Source organism: Triticum aestivum, chromosome 7D (assembly GCF_018294505.1).
Source record: "Triticum aestivum cultivar Chinese Spring chromosome 7D, IWGSC CS RefSeq v2.1, whole genome shotgun sequence".
Taxonomy (NCBI): Eukaryota; Viridiplantae; Streptophyta; class Magnoliopsida; order Poales; family Poaceae; genus Triticum; species Triticum aestivum.
Window position 1 is genome coordinate 16,919,582 of NC_057814.1, and position 7,461 is coordinate 16,927,042.

At 43.9% G+C, this 7,461-nt stretch overlaps 1 pseudogene; it reads left to right on the forward strand.

Moving 5' to 3' along the window:
- The first annotated feature begins 1,220 nt into the window (after positions 1-1,220).
- On the forward strand, positions 1,221-6,458 carry LOC123167156 (disease resistance protein RPM1-like; annotated as a pseudogene).
- Positions 6,459-7,461: the final 1,003 nt, after the last annotated feature.

The window sequence follows — 7,461 nt, forward strand, 5'->3', positions numbered from 1 at the left end:
CCCAATAATCTTTTCTACAATAGTCCAACATAATCAAAGGATTCACTAAAATTAGCTTGGAAATACCAAGGAAACCTGCAGGCATGGCCGCCGCAATAAATCAATCCTCCTCCCTTGACACTTATGCCACCGCTCCCCTTCCTGCGATCCAATTTTCTCTCTATTTCATAACTCTATGATACGTGCGTTGCACGTGCATACTTACTAGTGTAAAGAAAAGTTTGCAGCAGCCTTGTCCCTTGTGTTGTCAAGTTGCAGAAAATTTGGCAAGTTGAAGCATCGCAGGATCAAGACAAGATGCAAGTTGGCGCAAACGTCTGACGCAATTGCTTGAGGTTATCAGCAAGGAGCCAACACCCAACTGGGGTGGAAGGAAGTACTACTTGCCAAGCACAGTCTAATCGATGTACCTAGTCTCATTTCAGTGCACATGTTGGGCACGCAGAGAAAATTCTTCAGAGGTATCTGTCGGATTCGGTCTGTCTCTCTCAGGCTAGTTAGCTACTTGCAGTCTTAAATATGTTACAGTGTTGTGTGGTGTTGAGTACACCATCCAGAAGATAAGCAGGGAGAGGCCAGGAGGCCACATCCGCCTTAGATTTGGGTTGGATATGAGGAGTGCCGGTCAGTCCGGGCGTTTGAGGCGTCCGTCTAGGTTGCATTTTTGTGACCGTTTAATGACCGGGTCGTCCGCTCAAACATTTAAGACAGGTTTTGGGCGCCCGGCCGTAGATGCTCTAAGGTTATGGTATTGAAGCAGATGTAAGGGTCTTCCAGTTTACCCTGTTTTGCCTTCTATAAAACATGGGGTGGAAAGCCTCATTTTGTAAAGAAAAGTTGGAAGCATCCTTGTGTTGTCAAGTTGCACAAAATTTGGCAAGTTGAAGCATCGCAGGATCAAGACAGGATGCAAGTTGGCGCAAACATCAGCGAGGAGCCAACGCCTAACTGTGGTGGTACTTGCCAAGCACTGCCTAACCGATGCACCGAGTCTCATTTTCAGTGCACGTACGTGTTGGGCATGCAGAGAAAAGTCTTCTGAGATATCTGTCGGGTTCGGTTCGTCTCTCTCAGGCTAGCATACGTTACAGTATTGTGTGGCGTTGAGTACACTATACGTTACAGTCTATCCGATTTTTCTTATCTCGACGTCGACTCTCTTGGCGAGTACCTAGTTTCCGTCGAGAGACTGGCCCGATACATTGCACGATAAGAAGGTGCAGCATCCTCAGAGTATTCTTATCATGCCACGTGGCAAGAAAATAATTGGTCTCCAAGTAGTCACGGCACTGCGGCAGCTTCTCTGATCCGGCATACACATTTACTGAGGCCCTGATAATACTTCAATCTGCGACATCTCTGAGTCGTGACTTTGAGAGAGGAAGAAACGCAACCAGGACCTTGAGATGGCGGAGACAGTGGTGAGCATGGCGAGGTCCATGGTGAGGGGCGCCATCAGCGTGGCCGCTTCTGCCGCTGCCGCTGAGGTGGGCCTCCTCGTCGGCGTCCGAAAGGATATCTGGTATGCATTAACATTCACAGCGTCTCTAGCTGCCTGTTAATTTTGTTAAGATCAATCCACCATGAATATACACCAAATCTTTTATTTGTGCTCTCGAAAATATTCCTAGCGCTGGTCCCTTGATATCTGTTATTAATTCAGAGATGCACGTTGCATTCCATCAGCTGGTGAGTGGCACCGGTTAGCGTTGATCTAATCCTCTTTTGAACACTGGTTTGGTAGGTTCATTAAAGACGAGCTCGAGACGATGGAGGCATTCCTGGAGGTCGCTGAATCAATAAAGAAGAAAGATGTGCTCCTCAAGGTGTGGGCAAAACAAGTAAGGGATCTGTCGTACAACATTGAAGATTGCCTCAGTGAGTTCATGGTGCATGTGGGAAGCCAAAGCTTCTTACGTCGGCTCATGAAGCTCAAAGATCGCCATCGGATCGCTGTACGGATACGCGATCTCAAAGCAAGAGTTGAAGAAGTAAGCATCAGGAACACACGCTATAACTTGATCAAGGCGGAGGCCTCCAACACCACGGGTGACATGGATTCTCACATGGAAGATGTTCGCAATCACTCGGCTAGCAACATTGATGAAGCAGAACTTGTTGGCTTTTCCAAGCCGAAGAAGGAGTTAATTAAGTTGATGGATGTCAAGACTGAAGAAGGTACAGCCAAGGTGGTATTTGTTGTTGGCATGGGTGGTTTAGGAAAAACTACTCTTGCCAGGAAAGCATTTGAAAGTAAGGAAGATATTGTGAATAATTTTTCTTGCCAGGCTTGGATCACAGTCTCGCAGACATTTTCCAAGATAGAGATGCTCAAGGATATGATCATGCAACTTTTTGGAAATGAAGATCTGAAGAAGCGTTTGAAGGAACTTGAGGGGAAGACGGTGCAAGTAGTTGATCTCGCCAGATACCTTAGGGAAAAGCTACAAGAGAAGAGGTACTTTATTGTTCTTGATGACTTGTGGACCATTGATGCATGGGGGTGGATCAAAGATATTGCTTTTCCTACTACCAACATCAAAGGTAGCCGGATAATAGTAACAACACGAGATATTGGCCTAGCTCAGCAGTGTACTTCCAAATCGCTTATTTACCACCTTGAACACCTACATATAGATCAAGCCACAAATTTGCTACTGAAAAAGATTGGGAAAACAGACGAAGAAACAAAAAGTGATGAAAGGATGCAGAACGTGATTTCCAAAATAGTAAATAAGTGTGGTGGTTTACCATTGGCTATACTCACCATAGGAGGTTTGCTTGCTACCAAAGTGGTAGAAATGTGGGAGAGTATTTATGAGCAGATTCCCTCAGAGCTTGGGACTAACCCAAGCCTTGAAGCAATGAGGAGGATGGTTACTCTTAGTTACAACCATTTGCCATCTCATCTTAAATCGTGCTTCCTATATTTAAGCATCTTTCCGGAAGATTTTGAAATCAAGAGAAGACGTTTGGTTGATAGATGGATAGCAGAGGGGCTTGTTAGAGCTAGTGGTGGAGTTAATGTTGAGGATGTTGGAATAGGTTATTTCAATGAGCTAATCAACCGAAACATGATTCAACTATCAAAAGTGAACGTAGAAGGAATTGTTAAGAGCTGCCGGGTCCATGATATCATGCGTGATGTAATGGTCTCAATTTCTAGAGATGAAAACTTTGTGCACCTGGTGGGAAATAGTGAAGCCAGTATAATTGAGGGGAATTTCCGTCATGTATCATACCATGGTAGCAAGGGCCAAAATATTGGCATGGATTGGAGCCATGTTCGGTCATTAACAATGTTTGGTGAGAGACCCGCAGAGCCCTCACCTTCAGTTTGTTCAACCAACATGAGGATGCTTAGAGCCTTGGATCTAAAGAATACACTGTTTAAAATTAGACAAAAAGATATCAACAACATTGGGTTGTTGTGCCTTTTGAAATATGTGGATTTTAAAGGACCTTCATATATATATATATGCACTTCCGAAGTCAATACGGAGATTAAGAGGATTGCAGAACTTGGACATCAGAGACAGTTATATTGTAGCACTGCCAACTGAGATCACTGAACTCCATAGTCTCCGCAGCCTTCGCTGTAGCAGATGGGCTCCGTACTCTAGCCGGTGGTCCAAGACAAATGGTGTTGGGGTTCCAAGAGGGATCAGTAAATTAAAGGAGCTGCAGATACTAGAGGTGGTGGACATCAATCAAACCAGCAAGAAAGCAGTTAAAGAGTTGGGGGAGCTTATTCAGCTAAGAAAACTAAGCATTGTAGGTAAAGGAAGGTTTGCCGATCAAAAACGCAAGATACTCTATCTCTGTGCCGCCATAGAGAAGCTCTCCTCCCTGCGCTCTCTTAGTCTGGATGTTGGAAGTGGGTCACTCGAGTGGTTGCATAATGTTTCCTCCCCTCCTGCCCTGCTAAAGAAGTTGAAGTTGCTCGGAGATCTTGGAGGGAAGATGCCCGAGTGGGTTGGAAGTCTGAAGCATTTGGTGAAGATTCACTTGGAGTGGAGCAGACTAAAGGAAGATCAAGTCACGGAAATGCTAGGAAAGCTGCCCAAGCTCATGCTCTTCAGTCTAGATAGTTATGCTTATGTTGGGAAGAAGCTAGTGTTCAGAGCAGAAGCATTTGTGAATCTCAGAAAACTTAGTATTGATATTACTTATCCACTGACGGAGGTGCGATTCGAGAAGGGCGCCTCGCCCAAGATGGAATTGATAGAATTCAGTGATGGCGATTTGAAATCAGAGATTATTGGTATCAATCACCTTCCAGTGCTCAAGCAGATTTCACTTGGTAGAAAAGGCAGAGTGGCGAACCTTGGTATGCTGCAAGCTGAAGTGGACAAACATCCCAACAATCCCGTGCTGCAACTCGAGGGAGACCTGCAGCGAGCATGACTTGGGGGACGTCGTCCAAGGATCCGATGATGCAGAAGCAGAGGAGGAACCATCCCTTTTTCCTGAGCGTGCAGCAATGGGAGAGGGCTCCTCGCAGGCGACGAACCTCAGGTCTACTAATTGCTTCTTCTCTTTTATTCAAGTAGCATCAGTTATGAACTGAGATATTCGATATACACCCATCACAATTCATCTCTCTCGTTTTTTTGTCTTTAACAGCCAAGAACATGACATTGGAGATGACGATTTCCTCTCTTGCATTTCCGATGACGAAGATGCTACCTGATCGACGGTGCTAGTTTCTAGTTGCTGATCATCCGTCCTTGCTGTCTGATCGTCACTTCCGCTGGTACCTGTCTGTTCATTTCATTACATCTAACTTCTCGCACCGTTTGCTTGATTTGTACAAATATAAGTTATCATATCCATTTCTTCGGTGCAGATCACCTTCACCTCTCTGTATTTTCTTGTGAGTTCTCGGAAAGAAAATCCTTCTATATGCACTGATATTGTTAACTGTAGTACGCTCACAACCAGAAGTGGTGGCCATGCCGACGAGGAATGTCCTCAGGTCTGCTAATTAACTTCTCTTCTTATCTGCACGATGTTATTATTGCCTCTACAACTAATCATGCTGATTTCCACTTATAATATTCATCTCTTAACAGTCAGGATGATCTGCTCTACGCTTACAACCCATGCCGATTTGTAATTGATGATGGTCTCGTCTCAGTCCTTTCAACTCTTCAGCACTTCCTGGTGCCTCCTTCTACCACCGTGCTGGTACAGCTCAACTCACCTCTTTCTGTTTTTGCTTGTTGAGCACATCAAGTGTCTGTCAGAATGCCTCTATGCAGCTATTTCCTCTGTTTCTACTTCATACTGTCATTAGCATTTGTCTGTTTCAGTATTTCAGTATGCACTTACATATTTGTTTGGTATAGTCTGATGCTTTTAGCTAGACTCTGGCCATTAGAAACTGGAATGTGTGAAATTAAACACTCCTGTTTTGTGTTTGGAATTTGAGGAAGCTTTCTTTGGTTAACAAACTCAGCAGGACACTAGACTTTATCAACATGGGGCAAGCTGGAGCAACACATAATGCAGCTGGAATTATGGTGAACTGTCTAATTGGTTCAAAATTTGCTGAAGGTTACTAGCTACCAAGGAATCAACTGGAGGAAGGTAACTCCTGATGCTTCCTGGCATTAATTTCAGTGAATATGCTGGAAGAAATTATTGTTCGTTCAGAACAGGAGCATTTTTTTCAAATTCAGGTTTCTTAATATCCACAAGCCTGAGAGATGAGCCTTGAGCTATATTCCCGATGCTTCTGCAGCTCAAGTGAATAAACATCCCAAGTTCCCAACAATCCAGTGGTTCCCAAGGACATTGAATGTTCTGAAAGTGTGAAGTTGGAAGCCGTATGATCGACCCCTTTCTGAGCTAGCCAGAAGCTCGCAGTGCCTCGACAAGTCCGTGAGCATCTGAAGTGAACTGAGATCAAACTCATAACCGGTCAGTTCAGAAACAAACTCATTTTTCTAGTTATCTCGCTACATGTTGTACATATACTTGCAATTTCTGATACATGGTGTTGTCGCTCTGCGAACACATCTATATTCAGCTGCGGGGAGAAGTGGAAGCTCCAACGGGCTATATCATAAAACGCTACTCAAGTTTGGTGGCTGGTTGTGGCCTCTGAAGTTATGCTCCCTGATCAGATCAAGTGACAACTGCTGATTCCCTTAACAAGATGGCAAACGATTCTTACTACGAATGGATCAACTTGTTGAGGAGAACGTGTAATTATTGACACAGTCTTTAGCGACATGTTTCTTCTCTGTATTTTAAGATGAGAATTCTATTTGTTGATGCTAAAATATGTATACTTCCCTACGAATCGAGAACATGAACTCGCTATCCAAGTTCCGCAGATTGATTCGATGAAACATGCCTGCTGTGGCTGCACACATTCTTTCACATGTAATAAGACATGATATTGCAAGGATGATATATTAGATCTTTCAGCACAAGGTCTTATACTCTCATGCGTTTATTTGTAATCATATTTATTTTGGCACCAACTGTACTATTCCATTCTGAAATCCGTGACAAGATTTATTCGTGTCTCTTGTCGAATACTAATTTCATAGGGTGAGAGCGTACGTCTTGCATATCAACTGGATTAACACCAGCAAACAATCTGAAGAGGCATCGCATAAGTAGACTCAGAGCAGCAACTCTTCAATCATCAGTTCATCACGGCAGAGCATGCATGTATGCATGTTGTGCGTGCAATTTACGGTAGAGGCTTGCTTTGTTTACTACTGGTAGTAGCTAGTAATCTGTTTGTTGCTGCTAGTACACATCTATCTTGACTCAGTTTGCAACTGAAGTGTGCGTGCTAGAATTGTTGTAGTGCGTTGTGTGAAATAGGGTTGGAACGTCGTACCCTTTCCTGGGCAACGGCTGCGTGTTTATAGTGCAGGGGCGCGACTCCCTGATCGCGTACAAAGGTTGAGATTACAACTTGTCCAACAAGAGATAGACTAGGAAAGATATTCAAGTTACAAGAGATAGAGATCAATCCTAACAGCCTAGCTATCTACCGAAGCCAACCATACACGTACGTGGAGCCTGAACCTGCATATATGTTATGTTTAACAGTCTCCCAAACTGAACTAGTTTGATGAAAGACGAACATGTAGTTGCAGGGTCGCGTGTGTTCTGTTCGAAGAGCAGTAGAAAAAGTATCGATCAAGTGTGAGATGTGTCAACAAAAGGAATCTGGTCAATGGTGCTACAGTGCAGAATGCCCAAATGCGGTGTTAAAATACACGATAAATTGTGCATTGGCTGTGACTAGCAAGTAATGAGAGAGTGCACGTAAATTAAAACTCAAACCGATGCTTAACCAAATCAAACCTGTGCTGACAACCTTTGTCAACAAATCAACTGTCAGGTTCAGTACAATCAACACCCATGCCGACCACTACTCATTTCATTTGCAGCAGACTGTGCAATCAACACCCATGCCACCACGGAATAATC